Source organism: Notothenia coriiceps, unplaced genomic scaffold (genome assembly GCF_000735185.1).
Source record: "Notothenia coriiceps isolate Sejong01 unplaced genomic scaffold, NC01 NC01_scaffold00029193, whole genome shotgun sequence".
NCBI lineage: Eukaryota > Metazoa > Chordata > Actinopteri > Perciformes > Nototheniidae > Notothenia > Notothenia coriiceps.
Window position 1 is genome coordinate 92,387 of NW_011361894.1, and position 17,747 is coordinate 110,133.

The 17,747-nt window shown below is 40.0% G+C and overlaps 1 long non-coding RNA gene across 2 annotated transcripts; it reads right to left on the bottom strand.

Moving 5' to 3' along the window:
- Positions 1 to 1,816: 1,816 nt before the first annotated feature.
- LOC104958687 (uncharacterized) lies at positions 1,817 to 9,384 on the bottom strand. Of its 2 annotated transcripts, none has more exons than XR_799787.1 (5): positions 9,303 to 9,384; positions 6,322 to 6,442; positions 5,275 to 5,307; positions 2,799 to 2,934; positions 1,817 to 1,903 (listed from the first exon to the last, which is right to left on the bottom strand). It is a non-coding gene; the product is annotated as an uncharacterized lncRNA (long non-coding RNA). The 2 variants fall into 2 exon arrangements; XR_799786.1 differs by lacking the exon at positions 9,303 to 9,384 and adding an exon at positions 6,902 to 7,100.
- Positions 9,385 to 17,747: the final 8,363 nt, after the last annotated feature.

Below are 17,747 nucleotides of genomic sequence, written 5' to 3' on the forward strand. Positions count from 1 at the left end.
GAATTTACTTAAAGGGTAGTTTACTCAGGGAAAAATAAAGAGTAAGTTGTAAAAAATAGATAGTGTTTGCTGGTCGGCTACATAGCGGCAGACCGGAGTCGCAGCAGTACAAGATGTCTAGAGAAGCCAGAATACCAGACAGCTGTGAGTCATCCAGAACAAAAAGTTCAAATCAGCCAATGTACACAGTTACATAACAGCATAGCAGGGATGATAGTATAAATCATGTTGCTTACTCTGTCTTATCGATTATTAAATACACATTCTGTTTTCTGATAGAAGCCTTGTTTTAAAAAATGTAAATTATCGGCAACAAAGGAAATACAGCTATCCTGTGAGTTGACCAAACTTATTTTGAGATTTTATAATAATTTACAATATGTTGCATCCAGTTTATCCACATTTTCTGTGCACTTTTTCACCACTCCTCATTTCACTTTGAGTCTGGCAACATAGAATCACCCAAACAAAAATCCTTTCCCTTTAAAGCACATAAACACTTCTTCTGACAAACACTTTGACAAATAATGTGGGGACTACAAGAAAACAGCAAACACGGCCCGGATTTAGTTTGAGAGCCTCATCCAGAAACCAAAACAAGTTATCTTGTGAAGCCACAAACTAGACACTCTGCGGAGACCACACACCCAAGGAAACACAAATATCACAACAAATAAACTACAGCGTGACCACTTCAAAAGAAACTAGAGCCGGTCACATGCAGGGTTGTTGTCGACGCGATTCAATACGCACAATTTTCAGCATGAATCTAAATAAACAAGACAAATGTAACTGCATTCCCATTTGACCTGCCGTTTAGAAAATGTGACGCAATATCAAACAACCGACAATCAGATAAAAAAAAAAAAATGCATCCTTACCTTCTGTAGCCACTGGGTGTAATTCGCCATAATGTGCTCGAGCTGCTCGATCTTCTGGCTGGGAAACTCCGGGTCAGTTGGCGGAGCGTCTCTTTGGAGAGAGTTGTGCTCTGGGCTACCGGCTTTCGCCTCCCTGCAGGCGCCTCCTCTGGCTCCGTCTCCCTCAGGTAGGATGAATGTATAGGTGCACTGGCCATGCTGGATCTTATGAAATTTCCTGTTGCTGTAATTACTGTTACTACTTCCTCCATTACTGCTGCTACTGCTGCTGCTGCCACCTGTGCTGCTGCTGCTTTCTGTCCCTCTCCGCTGCTCCCCTCCTCCGCAGCTCACGATCACCAGAAATGCTCCCAGCGAGATTAAGTGCCGCCCAAAGTTGTACCACAGCATCATATCAGCCTCGAGTAAAGTTTGCAGGTGAATTCAGTTACTTTATCTTCTTTGTTTAGCTGGATGTTCCTTTAAAGCTGGATCAGAAGGTGGTGAGGAACATTGTTAGCCTGTGTCATCCATCCTTACATTGGACCTCCAGCATTGAAAGCTTCTGCTTCTCTCACCTTGGAAACGTACATTAAGTTTTCATCCTGGCCGGGAAAGTTGCACGCATGTCTTGCAGTGTGACAGCTCTGTTATAAATCTTGATGTTTCTCCAGGAAATCAAAGCCAGACTGTGTGCTCGCATTGATCCATCTGTGCATTTAAAATAAGGTGCCGAGCGAGCTGAGATGGTGTCGTCAGACCTCCCCTGGACTCTCTGCCTTCCCTTCCTCCTCTGCTCTCTGACTTAACGACTGGGGAGAGTGAGAGAGACGCTCACTCTGAAGAACAGCGCCAAGCATACAGCACACTCTGCGCCTGCCCCTCGCAGAGCCTGCAGAGGAATGCAAGTATGTGTGCACGCACCAGTGTGTGTGAGCCTGGCAGCAAAGGGACCCCAACACAGAGGATGTGCTTAGACTACGAGGATCGGTTTACAGGCTCTGCTGGCTCGAGGCTCATATGGTTGACCTGCCTTTTCGCCCCTGTGTTGACAGAAAGAACTTGTCAAAACGTGTGCATTTAATTTATCTGCTCCTGAGATTTAACTCTACTCCCTTCTATACTGTACAGTGACAGGTGCTATATCAAAAGTAGACGCGAGGGAGGTTTATTCCTTTTTTTATATAGTCTGACTCAACTTTCTTTTGTCTCCTCCTGAGAATAGAAAACTTAGATCACGACAAGTGAGATCTTCTTCTCCTCTTTTAATGGAGGTTGAAGCCCTATATTTCCCAAGACCCTGAAAGGGTTAAGGAATATTAATAATGAACTGTGTAACCAAAAGGAATTTTGACCGATTTACGCAATCACTCAAATAAAAATAAGTAAAATATACTTAGCAATAGTTTTTTGTGCATTGGGTGATCATTGCAGCTTAGTGGCGTTAGGCACTTCAATCACACGACCACAGCAATAATCTTGTTGGTTAGTGAATTATATTGATTGGCTGAGTTGTCATTCAAACGCTGTATTCAAATGGTCTCTGAAAACATGATGATGCATTTATTGCACATTCTTTTTTTGAGAAGGTAAGCATAAAACTGCAATTTATCAAATAGAGAAAATGTCCATAACACCCAAACAACAAAGGATATGCAAAAGTTGGTCAATGTCTTTACCCAGTATTTTATAAATTAGACATTTAAAATGCAACTGTAGGACTTGTATTAGTTCCTAGCATTACAACCAGTCACCACAGGTGTCGCCAAATCAACTCAAACTTACATTTTAAAAAGGAGTACTAGTAGTAACTGTACTGCAGTCCTCGAATGACATCACTTGAGGCTTTTTTTTCTCTTTCCTAGGCTTTTAACTTCAGTATTATCTGGATTGATTTGAGGTAATAACAATTGAAAATCTCTTGATTGAAAAACTCACCCAATTTGAATGAGATTCTGCATTTAATGTACAGTATGTCTCCATCCCACACACTCTGTTGTCATGTTTTCAGGAAGAGACAGAAGTGAAATCCAAGAATGAGCAGGGGAAGTAGGAATGTGTCTCCATCATTAGGCTAGAAGAAGGAGCAGAGTGAGGAAACACAGCGCTGAAAGGCACCAGATCAAAGGTCAAGTCCTTGTTTTGGACACCCATTTAAATCTCTGAGTCTGGGAGACACAGCTCGCTGAATTCTGGCCGGATTTCAACTTTCCTTTTTTGGTCCAAAACATCTAAATGTGTGTGACAGTGCATGTGCTTGAGCGTGCATGTGCTCCTTCTATGAAGTGGCAATGTGTACAAGTGTTTACCGTCTCCATGTGCCTGCTCATGCTTATATACTATACTAAATATGTCTGCGCGAACCTGCATGTGTGTGTTTGATAGAGTGTGTGTATTCAGTGATAGCAGGGGGCTGCAAAAAGTTGGGACCTCTGTGTGGGAGCCGAGGGGCGGTGTGAACAAATGCATGAAGGAGACCCAAGATAACAAACCCTCGAATAACCCAGACTGGCCAAGACACAAAGCATGTGCAAATATCTTTAGGAGCGCTAGTCTTTGGTTGACGTACTTTGGTGGTGCCCTTACATGGGGGCCAGTTACGGGCCGTCTACACTACAGGCATCGAAAAATGCTTTCAACGCTTCGCCCATTCACTTGAATGGGGTGACGTAGAAGATTTTTAATCTTCGCCGAACTGCATTGTGGGGAGCATGGCATGGCTTTGCAAGCATCACGAGCATCTATCGGCATCAAAACTTGAACAATGTTCAACTTTTGAGGCTCGATGCTTGGCATCAGCCAATCAAATCCCGTTTATGCAATTCCCGCCAGTACAAGCACTAGCCAATCGAACCGCGTGTATGCTGATACCGCAGGTCTTGACTATTTTCCATATGTCATAAAATGGAGGATAAATTAATTATTGCCGTGGCAAGTGTCCCAGTCCTGTATGACTGTACTCTGTTCACCTATCGGGACCTAAACCGGAGGAACCAGGCATGGCGGGAGGTGGCAGAGACAGTTGGTGAAACTGGTAGGTTTTCAACTGTTTGGGGAGTTTATATCCAGTTTACTTCGTTTTCACATTGAATGGACAGCTAGTAATGTAGCATAACATATAATATATATTAATATAATAATAAAGGAGAAGAATATGGAGAAGGAGGCAAAAAGAAGCGGGGCAGGGTCTGCAGGGGGGTACAAGCCCTGGCGTTTCATGGCAGTGATGGGGTTTTTGACGTCCANCCGTCTACACTACAGGCATCGAAAAATGCTTTCAACGCTTCGCCCATTCACTTGAATGGGGTGACGTAGAAGATTTTTAATCTTCGCCGAACTGCATTGTGGGGAGCATGGCATGGCTTTGCAAGCATCACGAGCATCTATCGGCATCAAAAGTTGAACAATGTTCAACTTTTGAGGCTCGATGCTTGACATCAGCCAATCAAATCCCGTTTATGCAATTCCCGCCAGTGCAAGCGCAGCCAATCAAACCGCGTGTATGCTGATACCGCAGGTCTTGACTATTTTCCATATGTCATAAAATGGAGGATAAATTAATCATTGCCGTGGCAAGTGTCCCAGTCCTTTACGACTGCTCTCTGTTCACCTACCGGGACCTAAACCGGAGGAACCAAGCATGGCGGGAGGTGGCAGAGACAGTTGGTGAAACTGGTAGGTTCTCAACTGTTGGGGGAGTTTATATCCAGTTTACTTCGTTGAAGAAGCGGGCTTTTTTTTGCTTTGTATGCCGGGGGCGGGCGGGAGATTCCTGATTGGTTGTTGGACGCCCATCTTCAAGATTTTTTGATGCCTGTAGTGTAGACGGGCCGTTACTGTGTCCAAAGGAAACAGAGTGGGAGGTAACTGACAACTAAAAAATTAAAACTAATCATCACTTCTGTAAAATATATAAAAACAAAGATTTAATGAAAAAAGTGCTGTTTTCTGTCTAGTCTTCTGTGAACAATGTATTGACCCTTTTGCTAAACAGCATGTACTGTTAAGTGTAAATGGAAGGCTTTTTTTCTCCAGAGTCACCTGAAAAGATTCAACCAACTCTAAGATTTAATATTTGCTTGATATAACTGATAGAAATCTACTAGTTAGTTTCATTTCAGCCAGAAAAAAATATATATAGAAAGTTAGTATTTGATACCAAATTGTATCCATGCTTTTCATTAAAATATGTTTGAAAGCACTTTGCAACATCCAAGTCAATATGCTCATATTCTGCTGTATTGCAGCCAGCATTGGCTCATCTGAACAAGCTTATGAGGAAACACAAGCTGTTTATATGTATTTGTCGGTAACTGAGTGGTGTAATCTCAGATCTGATTTTTTTCTGGAATGTAAACTTATTGAGAGAACAAACCCGGTTTTCAAAGCTACAAAAGCACAATAAATTGCTTACCCTTGCGGTCCCATGCCGTTTGTCCTTTACTTCCTGTGAATAAAACACACACCCAGTTTGGTGAAATGCAATAATCAATTTTCTGGTGACAGTCAAATACAGAGCGGTTCATGTCAGTTGTGAGAGGCCTTGAGGCAGCTGGCCTTCATGGGAATCTTGCTAATGTTTTACTTGTCAAAAGTTTGGGAGGACATGTTGTATAGCTTAACATCAATCAGAATGACACTGCCTTCCGCATGTGATCAACAATTGAATGCATGATGTGAGAACATAGAAGATCAGAGTTTTGAGACCTTATTCCAGTCATTCCTATTGTGCTGGCCTTTGCGTATAAGTGAAATAAACTTAAAACAATTCATTTCCACTGGGTAGTGGGAAAACAAACTTAATATTTATTCACCTAACTATTATAGTTTCAACTAAAGTTTTTGACCATTAGTTGTGCTTTGGAGCAATGTTTTACAACTGCGACCCTGTTTTGTGGACGTAAACACAATACTGCAATTGGCTCTAAGTATTATGTGCAACATCCAAGCAAAGGCAATAATGAAATAAGACAACAAGATAGCAAACATGGTCACAACAATGCAGGTGTCACATGTCTACAGTATCTTTCCCTAGTTGTTTATCTGTGCTGCTTGTCCAATATCTGGTTAAGTATACGTTATATTTGGTTTTCCATAATACCCTGGATCTTAAAGTCTGATTTGGTCATGGGATAACTTTGATCTCTAGTTTAACTCTATTCTTTAGGTTCGGTCAGGACATCCATGTCACAAAAACAAACACAACCACTGACTAAGGATAGAATACAAATCAATCTATTAAAACCGTTTCAGTTATGTATTACACTTCCTTTTTTCAAATCCAGGTTACCCTCTTAACCTTTATTTTAACTGCCTCGGGCAATCCTTGCTGTTCAGCATTGAACTGCCAAGTCTCTTAGTGAGTCTTGGTACGGCAGAAAAGTAAGTGACATCTTCTAAATAAAAATAGGGCAAATGCAATATAAACCTGCTTAGTTAAGCTTCCTGTTTTGCTGCTTACCTTAACTATGGAACAGCACAGCATTCAAATGTCAGTTTCCAGACAAGATGAAGGCATCCACAAGCACCAATGAGCAGCAGTCGAAGCAGCTCCATTTTATCAACAGAAAGTATTCACCACCCTTAATAGAAAAAGAAGAAAACAGGCTCAACACATTCGTTCAGAACAACAACCATAAAGACCAAGCACGATTGCTGTCCAGTTTCACTGCCTATCATACAGTAATTTACATAACCCTTTACAGAAACTTCAATAAACATGTCTGCCTCCTATTTCCTTTTGAAAACTCATATTACCAAACAGCAGTCATACAGCCTTACACACTTTCACAGCACACACACATTAGCCCCAAATTCCAACACGTAAACATGTCCTAAAAAGGCTAGACCAGCAGCTATCGGCTACATGTTGCACTTAGCTTAGCTTCTAGGCCGACAACACAGGTCCATAGGCCTACTTCACATCACACAAACGTTATATCTGGACAGATTTTTGCTTTACCAGATTCCTCAAAGTGAAATAATACACGTTCAACTTTACAGAAACGTAATGCTAACAAGGTAACTTGCAGCTAACTCACCAGGATAACTGAATCCACAACGTTAATTGGGACAAAACGCACTAAGTTTGTCCTGCATACACTATAACTTCACTAACTGTAGTCAGCAGTAGGCTACCGTTTAACAGTTGAACTGTTGTTTGTCCTGTCCTAGTGTTTAGTTGCAGCTTTCCGTTGAACATCGTTAAAGTTTCTTATCCAACTCTTCTTAACCTAACTGAGCTTCTGTCACACACCTGTCTACACTCAGTATCTCGCGGTGGGAGACGTTATTAGTGGGTACATCTACCGATGGGCGAGGCGTTTAGGGAACATATGTACATTGGAAATACAAAAATAACCTGGGTTACAATATGGTCAAATGTAATTTAACAAAGTAATAATAGTAGGCATTCTCACCTAAATACAAAATAAAAAATGTAATTTATTCAATGTTTTATCTGTATGACCTTTACAAAATAATTTGAATAGGCCTACAAATAAGCAAACTGTTTCAGTGTAGGCTATTCCTTTTACGGTAGGCCTATGCAAATTTCATGTTTTTTTTAATAAACACATAAACACATTTGTATTATTCTTGTGGTTCATTAAAGGGACATTCTGGTATTTCAACTTGTTGTAGGCCTATATCCCATAAATGTGACAAATACGAATACAAACACATATTGTACCCTTAGACTTCATTGTCTCCCCCAACTTCTGAAACAAAGTCTATAGCTCTGAGTAAAGTTGCGGCTATATAAAAGCTACTTTTACGCTATGAAAAATACTTGAAAGTTTTGAAATCTAAAAAGATGTTTAAATCTTTGACAAATGCAATGTGCCACCACTATTCATTTTGTCTCTTTACTCTTCTATTCCTGGCCAAGACACAAAGCGCACTCTGGGTTATAAATGCAGTTGTCCGTGGACTTAAAAGGCAAAAAGCGTTCCTTTTGACTCCAAAGACAAACCTCAGCAACTCATTCAGGCATGCTTGAATAGCTTCAGAACTCTCAGTGCTCGCCTGTTTCTTTCAACTCTGAATATTTTAATTTGATTAAACGGTTGCACAACCCAGCCAAAACACTGATGGCACCTTTTCTTTCGCCCCTAAGCCTTACCGTTTGTCATGGTGATGGTGATTAAAGATGTGTACGCACACACACATGCATACGGTCACACATGGACACACACATTCAAACTCAGTGTCATGGTAATGCTGAATTAATTTGCAAGTATTAATACGGGTCACTCTTGTGTATTATTCTCATGTTTTGAGGTGATGGTCGACCTGTCATAACCTGAGTTCCTTCTGAAAGATCCACAGTCCGGTCTGCTGGGGCCTGGAGGGACCATTAATCTCACGCACAATAGCCTTGTTAGCAATTCGTTGAGTGATGGCTTCACTTTTCACACTCAATGGCTTTAAAGGTAAGAGTTAAGGATTTATACATTTGTGTGTGCTTTGAGAAAATGTTGTTTTGCAAAGGAAGTGGATATGCTGAAGTGCATGTGAAGGGAGTGAAGAGTTACACTGGTGGCTTACTCTCTGACGCCACTTCAACAACTTTGCAATAATCCTATAAAGTAATAAGATCAGGTTTTAAGCCTGCTTACGGAAATCCTTTTTGGAAAATAATACTGGGGCTCAACCTCCAACGGTTTTCCTTGTAGAGACAAACATAAAAGGATTAGGAGGGGAAAATTGTTATCCAGCTGAGTATATAGTTAAACAGAGGCTCAATAAGAACTGTTTTTCTTTGCTACGCCTTTGGAGAATAGTGTTTAAGAAATCTTTAGCTCCTCACAGACCCATCTCAGAGGAAGAAAAATTCAACATTCGAAAATGATTTAGTTCAAGGTCGGTTGGTTGGTCTACCACTTTGATCCAAACTGAAACATGTCAACAGCTATTGGATGGATTAAAGTGACATTTGATACAGGCATCCATGTTTACCTCAGGGTAAATAGTAATGTAATGTTTATATGCTCAATTAAGATGCTGAAACATGATGATGGTAAACATTACACTTGCCAAACATCAGCAATGCATGTTAATATTCTCTTCGTTAACAATAAGTATCAAGCTCAAAGCAGTTCTTAGACTAACTTTTGAAAGTAAAAACAATACTGACAATGTAAGTGTATTCGTTTTTTTATCTTCAACTTGAAACAAATACATTTTTAAAAAAACGAAATAAACACACAGTGCTTAGAGATGTTTAAGTCTGTCTCATTCCACCCATTGTGGCCCACAATAAATTCTGCTGCAGCAGCAGATGATTTGATGGATTTCCTGAATAAGCCATTGTGACATTTTCCTGCTTGGAGCGATGATGTCATCAGGGTGAGACCATTGAAAGAGTGACACCGTAGAGCCATTAGCACAAGGTGGCTGTCATTCTTCGTTATCCCCCCAGGTTTCCAAGTCCGCACTCACCACATGCATGGCCTCTATCTCCTGTCAAAGCAGCCATGCACAATCCTCGTCCCGCCTTAATTTCTCCCATCCTCGCCTCACAAGGCAAAGTTCAGGCCAAGGTGAACGGAAAATGAAGGAGGTTTCTGTCCATCAGTATGATGTTAAATCTTTTATTCCACTTCTTACTTCAAGGGGCTTTATTTCACTCTCACTTCTTCTCGAGCAGTGTGAGCAACAGAAAGGAAACAAGAAGTTAGAAGAAAGGAGGCGTCCGTGGTCAAGGTAACCACTCTCCTGTTGGTTCTGCAGTTGGGGATATGGCACCATGGTAGCGATACAAAATAAATGACAAACATAAACAAACAATAGAAACAGAGAGGGGGAAAAGAAAGAAAAAAAGAAAGATGAGAAGCTTGGGTCCATTTTCAAGTTTAGACACTTTTGTGGTTTGTTTTTCCTGCGCGTTGCTACTTTATCATTGTATCAAATTCGATCTCATGGTTCAAATTGATGTTATTATTCCTTAAGACGTTCTGTATGTTACTGGTACTGGTCCCATCTGATGTGCCCTTTTCCAACTTCTCAATCACACTTTTTTGTTTACTTGGCCTCTGTTGTGTATGGTGAAATCCTTTTCTGCATATCACTGAGATCAAATTTGTCACAATCAAGTCAATTACCCTAACCCTAACCCTGCTATCAATTCACTATCAAAATCAAACCCATGTGAACACAAGTACACAAACAAAATGTAACCTTTGCTGCTGCAATGCTTTTTGAAGAGTTCAGAAGAGGGTTTGGCTACACTCAGGATATCTACAATGATACTTTGTGTATGCAACTGTCTGTTCCGCCTCTAATCTAGAGTGCTATATAAACTGCAGTTTGCACAACACAAAAACGTGCAAAAACAGAATACATGTAAAATGAAACAATCACACAAACTTTACCTTCCAGACACATGCAGATGAATAGGCATGTTGCCTTCTTAACCTGGCAATTGATTTGTTAGTGGTGACCAATTGATCAGTGTCTCAGACCGATACCTACAGACACAATGACAAGAACAAACATACAAACGCACAAAATCATAAGAATAAAGGCATTACCTTCCCTTTGCTCTTTCCACGATAATAGGAATATAAAACGGCAAGGCCAAATATTAAGGTGGATTTGTTATGGAAGGCACATTTCTGTCTTTTGGAACAAACATCATTCATTGGTTCTTCTGGGAGGATAAAAAAAAAAAAATGTTTTTTTTCTACATGGCATGTTTCCTATAATATCACAATTGTTTTTCCATGGGTCATGCTAACTATACCCACACTAATTTTAGGGATTGTGCAAAACAGGGACTCAGCAATAAGGAACAAAGGGCAAACTTTTCAATATTTATTTTACATTTGGATGTTTTCAAACGCCTTTTATTTCGTCCAACCAAAAGTAGAAACTGAAGATTACCACTTGTAATGATCATTATGTGTAATGCATAAGGATCTTCATCTGTGTGTATTTGCTGGTCTACACAAGTACAATTTTTCCAGAACCTCTCCAATGTTGGGGGCAAGCGCAACGTTTTTCCCTTTATCGCCTCCAGCATGCATACTCTCATCAAATTCTACCTGGCATCCTGCAGAGTGTCTAATGTATTTACTCAAGTGTTCAATATAATTTTCTTTGCGGGCCAGTTGGGAGTAAAAGATATGGGAAAATATATTGTTTTGTATGGAGTGTCCACTCTTTGTGTGTTTTAATCATCTCAAGGTTTTTTCCCAGCTTAAGTCAGTAACTTTAGGACCCTCACCCATCACATTCCTCAGCCTTTAGCTAATATTGTCTATGTTCACTCTCCATCCTTTAGCGACATCAGATAAAGTCAAGTTTAACATTGTAGACAACAGCAGGCTGATACCTTATACAAGCAGATGACTGCTGATATCATCATGTTTCCTTCATAACATGTGTAGGATTACACAATCTGATGTTGGTTATAAACAGAAACATGCTTTTCTGTCAGTCACAGCAACCCAGTTAGACTGCAGCTATCGCATGACATCCTCGCCTTGGTGTTTGAAAGCGCTCCATAACATTATCAAACAATGGAACCTGATCTGCTGTGGGGAAGGCAGTAACGTAGCTTTAATTAGCGATAACTAATTTAGCCTGGCTACTTGGACCACTGTTTGACATCCATCACGAGGACGCTGATAGACGCCCTTTTTGCTGGTCTCGGATAGGCTACATTGTTCAGTGTCATACATCAGAGGGGACACAGTAAGCTTAGCTATATCTTCTTACTTACTCTGCTAATTTCACCCCAGGCAAGTTCTGTTTGCTCTCTTCGATTTAATGCACGGCCAGCTTGCTGCCATTTGTCTTGTTGTATTTTCTTCTGTGGTAATGGGGCCAGTTGGTCCTCCTGACGTGGGAAAAGGGCATGACTTCAGCGCAGTGTTATTTTCTTGACTTAACCTGCCTGTGGAATCAACAACACATATTGAGTTAGTGCGTAAGTGTGTTTTGTATGAGATCACATGCTATAGCAATAAATAAGTCACTCCCTGCCTTTGTTCTCATGTTGCCCATCACGTTGAATGACTCACATGCATAGGAAGCATAACAGTGCAAAAAAATGGATTGGCAACACAATCTGCCACACACACACTTCCTGTGTTTTATAGCCCTCTGTGTCTTTGTCTCTCTTTTCTTTTAGGATGATGCATTGCATTCTTTTAAGCAAGATGGTGATGAATGGGGAAGGGGCTGCTTAAACCTCTAGCTTTACCTCAGCACCCACTCCCCTCAGCTGACTCATAGCGTACTGTAAGAAGGATGGAGGGGAAGCAGTTAGATAAGAGGTCTGATGAACAAGTGTTGGTCTTTGTACTTCACTGTCCCTCCCACCTACACCTTCTCACAGCTCTGTTTGCGATTATTATGAAGTATGACACAGCCAACACCAGAGAGAGCAGGGTTTTGTCGATTCTGTCATAATAGTAATCCTTTAATGGACAGAGGGTTAGTTTGCTGAGAGCCAAAGAATGTTCGCGAAGTCTTTGCAGTGTCAAGTAGTGCATAAAGTAAAGCCCCCCGAGAGAAGATGGATCGCGACAAAACTGTTCTTGATTCAACATCTATTTTCAAACCTGGTTACGAATGATAAACCGATAGACATGTAATGCAGCTTACTTGTAGCAGACACAGTGGAGAATACTGGTTTGATTTGTAAGATTTCAGAAAAAGTTCTCTAACACTTATGATTCAATGTTGCCTAGAGTCAATCAATCATTGGTTTAAAGATTGTTTATGAAATATTTAGAATTGAGAATGTCGTTCCCCGGCTTGTATCAGTTTTTAGAAAGTAGTGAAGACGCAGGCTGAATGAAAAATGATCGCGTCTTTATTTCATCTTTGTTTTTTTTATGTATTACTAAACTGTCATCGCAGGGCAATAAGAAACAAACATGTTGACTATTGTGAGTGAAAAATCACACATGAAGTCCAAAACATTGGAAATGGTCATGTCTCATATGCTAAAGATGTAAATATTTGCGTTAGAGAACAAATCAACTTCACATAGCCATCAAACCCCAGGGGACCAATCTCTCTTTCATGGTCTCAGAAACAAACAGAAGCATCTGCATCTGTTAACCTTCTCGCCTCATCTGTTTTTGGTCATACAATACTCAGATGGATTATCCCTTATAAAGTGTGGAGTGCCTCAGGGCACCAATTATATTTTCACATTGCATTTTGTTGTTACGCTGATGATACTTTGAAATACCTTTTCTCTGAGGCCCAACAGCCAATCTGCTCTGTCCCATGTGGTCTAGCACAGCCCTTCCTTAAATTGTCTGGGAGTTCTCCCTATATGCACGTATGTGCAACCTGAGATCATCAGAAACAAATTTGCTGGCTAGATGCTGCAAATACATTTAAGAGTAGAGGGGATTTTAGTTTTTCTGTCATTACATCTTGGCTCTGACCACTTTCCCAGATCCACAAAATGGTCTGTTTTCAATTTTGCCTCCTCTATGTCTACTGGATCTGAATCACCTGATGACAGCACAAATTGACTCTTATATTTTCATTCTCCGCCGCTCTGACTTAGTCCGTTGCTTGCTCCTTGTTCAAGAGAGAAAGTGACCCCACTAAATGCCGAATTACCAGTGTTGTCTTTATCATATAGTTGATTCACCAATCAAGGTTTTGCTGCCAACAAATATTAACATTTGACAAAAATGTAGATCAATGTTGTCTCTGCAAAGAAGTCAAATAGAAAGTTGGTAAAAAAAATAAACTGTGTCGTCAGCTGGTCAGGTAAATTGCTGGTCATTAACTTTCCTTAGGTTAGCCTATTTGATAAATGCATAGCAATATGAAAATATTTTCAAATGTAACATATGTTTCCATATTTTTATATCTCACCGTGTTTCTATTTGTATTGCTTCACAAAATGAAACTGGGGCAAAAAATAAACTGGGTTAAAAAACAATATTTTTTCAGTGGAATTTCTGGTTTTGACCCTTTCCTCATTTTCACATCAAGTTTCACATTCCTGCAGTAATTTCAAGGAATTTGTTTGTTTTGGTTTTGTTTTCACCCCATTGATAACCCCTAAATGTAACTCAAAGGTTCTTTAAAGCTTTTCTGTTTTTGTCTCCACACTATTGTGACTATGACAAAAGTTCACTGAGGCTAAACTGATGGAGAAATTAGATAGCGATCTTCTGTAATTTCTCAATTGAACCTGCACTGTCATCATGAAAATGGGATTAAACTTTTAATAAACTCTGTTGCAGTTTGAGAAGCACATGAGTCACAACTAGATAACCACAAGCTGATCTGCCTCAAAAGGGATATCTTCTGTAGCTTTTGATTGAAATTCAACATCAAAACATAAAACCAAAAAGATAAAGGGACATTACATGCTGTTACCATTTAGGGTGGTTATCTTCTTTTGCAAAAATATCAGCTGGTGACCGGCAGTGATTTTCTCCTGCCAATCCTGCTACTGTGCCAAAATGTGATTTATAACGCTTTGAAATCATATGTTTAAGCTTGTCAGATCATATTTTTATGGCATCTATATGGAATAAAACACCCAACAAAAATGACCACATCCCTATGCACACTCATAAAGTTAAATGTCACAGAGCCAAGCAATTCATTTCTGTCTCTGGCTACACAGTTGATCTTATGCAGGACGGTTCTTAAGACTTAGCAAGTGCGTGGGATAGTGTGCAGTGTCAAAGTGATATGAATAGATAAATAACACATATCCCAAATGTTGATAGCACCACACGATCCTCTGAAGACTCAACATATAGCCTTAAATTATAGAGATAAAGGAAGTAAATAAAGTCTGTCTTGACAATCAGAGAAGCTTTTTCTACAGTTTCTCTGAATATGGAAACGGCCTGTGCGGCATCATTGCGTCAGTGTCTGGCCACGCTTGCCTCAACCATTAGAAACACAATGAGGTCAGTGGAGTGAGTGACAAAGTATAGCGTGGACCTTAAACACCTCCCAGAAAGCAGGGATATTAGCAGCCTATTAAAGCTCAAATAGCAAAAGAGCATGTCTAACATGTCGCCCTGCAAACTGGCAGTTATTCACCTGGTGATTTGGACGGGTATGTTTCAGTGCTCTGTCAGAAACATTGACCGTGCTACAAACCAGACCTCCACATCCCCCCCACGCACTTTACGCGGTGAGACACTTGAGTTGCTTCTTGGAGGTGAACTCATCATCTGCTGATCAGAAACAAATGTCTCATTAAACTGTCACAATTGATGAATTGATTCCTTTAAATCAGAGTAAGTTGTGCTCACACAAGTGATCATTTGACCTTATCAATTTGACGTCAGTAAATTAGTCCGAAGGTGGAGAATTGTTATGAACTTGGCAATGCTGTTTATATGTTTACCAGAGGTCTGTCACGTCAAATAAAGCCAGAAGCGCACCCATGGTTTACATCATGTCACTTTGTTGGATGGGTCAGCAGGCCAACACTAAACACAATCAATGAAGGCCCTCCAGGACACACCAGGGAGGGTGATAATTTGAGTTTGTGGCTATGAACTTGTCACGCACTAAAGCAGCTATTACCAAGTACAAATAAATGAAAACTAATTAAGCAAATGGGGAACAAAAGCACCACCACATGGTACATGACCCCTGTGACATCGAGCTTTGACCAACCCGACGATCTCTCTGGTCTGTTTGTTGCTCCTAGTGGTCTAACAGTTGACAGAACTCAGGCCTGGAGGGGCACAGAGCTTCCAGCAGAAATACTAGTCACAAATCACTAGTTTTAAACATCTGAAATATCTTCTATAGCTTGGATTCAGATGACAATTCAAATTTAAAATAAAAAACTGACCAGGCTTCTGCGACAAAGTGTATGTTGTCCTTTTCCCAACGTTTTTAAATATAAAAACAAAACTGCATCCTACTACATTATAATATTAACCATTGCTTTAAGCTCTTATTTACAATAAACACAAATGGTTCACACTGCCTTTAGGAATAAATAAGATTAGTTGTCGTTCAAGACATTTGAAATATTTTATTGTTTATCGTTTGTAGGGTAAGGACATAAGGGTTGGATTCACATGGACCTCCTTTAAGGTGATGAATAGTAACCTTAGTTTTTAACACAGTAGATGAACCTGTAAATAAGGTGTCCTATGCCTTTGATAAACTGGTGATGAATAGTGTCTGTTATATCTTATTGTTCCAGTTCGGACATCAGATAGATTTTTATCTTGGACACATTTTCATAACTCTGCTGGGCGACGGCTGATGATTGTAGGTTGATGGAAATCTTGTTTCTGTTGAAAGATAAAGAATGAGCTCATGGAAGATTTAGCAATGGGTCGCCAAAATGTGGTGTTAAAGATGTTTTATTGGTGGACTTGCACCCCAGGTTCCTGGGCGTGGATGGGAAAAAGTGCTTTCAGAGAGAATTGATTTTAATGAATCAACTGACAAAAAAAATGTTGGGAGTAAAAATGTACTTGACTCACATTAATGTTGAAAGATGTTGCAAGGTTAAGGATTTGCGAGTTTCCATCTAAAACAAAACTAACATAAAATGCTCATAAGGGTTGTTTGTTTATCCATTTTAAGCCCCATTTGGATTGGCAGCAGAAGGTTTTATTTAATGTAAAAGTTAATTTCCTCTGCGCTGGCATGTCAAAAATGCATCAGTCCATAGCTTCAAAATATTTATTTTAAATCCCAAGAACCTGAAGAAACACTTTGTTTTGCCCTTAACTAATTTTGAAAAAGTATACATTAAAACATTCCTATCACCAAGGAATTAAAGGTGGCATCACAAACTATGATGGTAAAATGTGTTGATAAAAGTGCAAAAACAGAGAAGTATTCTTAAAAAAAGAAATCAAATTATTTGGCCATAGAACTTTTGTCATAAGTCTTCTTAATTGGACCAGATCGACAATTTCAGGGGTCTATCTACGTATGCATCCAACCGGACCCTCCTAACAGATAATTAACAACAAATGTGTAAGGGCAGAACCTTTTATATCATCCGTAGCCTGTCCGTTACACAATGCCACGCAGGACTCTGGACACCAGCCAGCCTTTCAACACTCCACCCCCCTTCTACCCCCTGCTACATGCTGGCCCATTTCTTCTCTCTTCCTCCAGACTGCTTCCCCCTGCCATGGTGAGAGAGAAGTGATGAGCTGAACATCTTCCTATGCTTTGCCCTGGTTGCCAGAAAAGGTCTTCATGCTTGGAGAAGAGCTCAGAGTGATAACCTCTCTATAGGTTTTTTTTTTTTAAATAATCAGATTCAGACTGTCAATGCGACTTGTCATTTCTGTCTTGTACCTTTGATGTCCATGCAGAAAACAAAGATTTGTGTAAATCCCCACATCAGTGGAATGACATAGCTCCTTGGCAAAAGCAGGGCCCTGTATCTTTGATAGAACATTTTGGATTTCAATTGTGATAGTGTTCTTTTGGGGTTAACAGAAAGAAATGAGGAAGAAAACTGTCAACATATTGTTAAAAAGTGACGTTAATGAATGACTCATTGACTTGTCAGTGTGCACCTTTCGGGGATTTTAAACAGCCCATATAAAGAATAGGCAGAGGTATAGTTATAATGGAGTTTTTGAACTCTGAAGACTTATGTGGTCATCACTGTGATTTAAAAACAGTGAAAAAAATATATAAGCTGGACAAATCCTAGCTCTCTCTTTTTGGCCCTTCTTGCTCAGAATGCAGGTTTTCAGTCAAACATTTAAGTCTGTCTGTGGGAAATTGGAGTGATTCAGTGAGTATTGTGCAAGTTACAAAAACATCTTAAATGACTGAAGGCTAAACATTCATTTCACAGAAAGAGGTGAAAAGCTAAGGATCTTGTATAAAGCTTTGTTGGATCACGCTTGGAAGTTGTATTTCTGACTTCCAGTATGAGCCATGGAA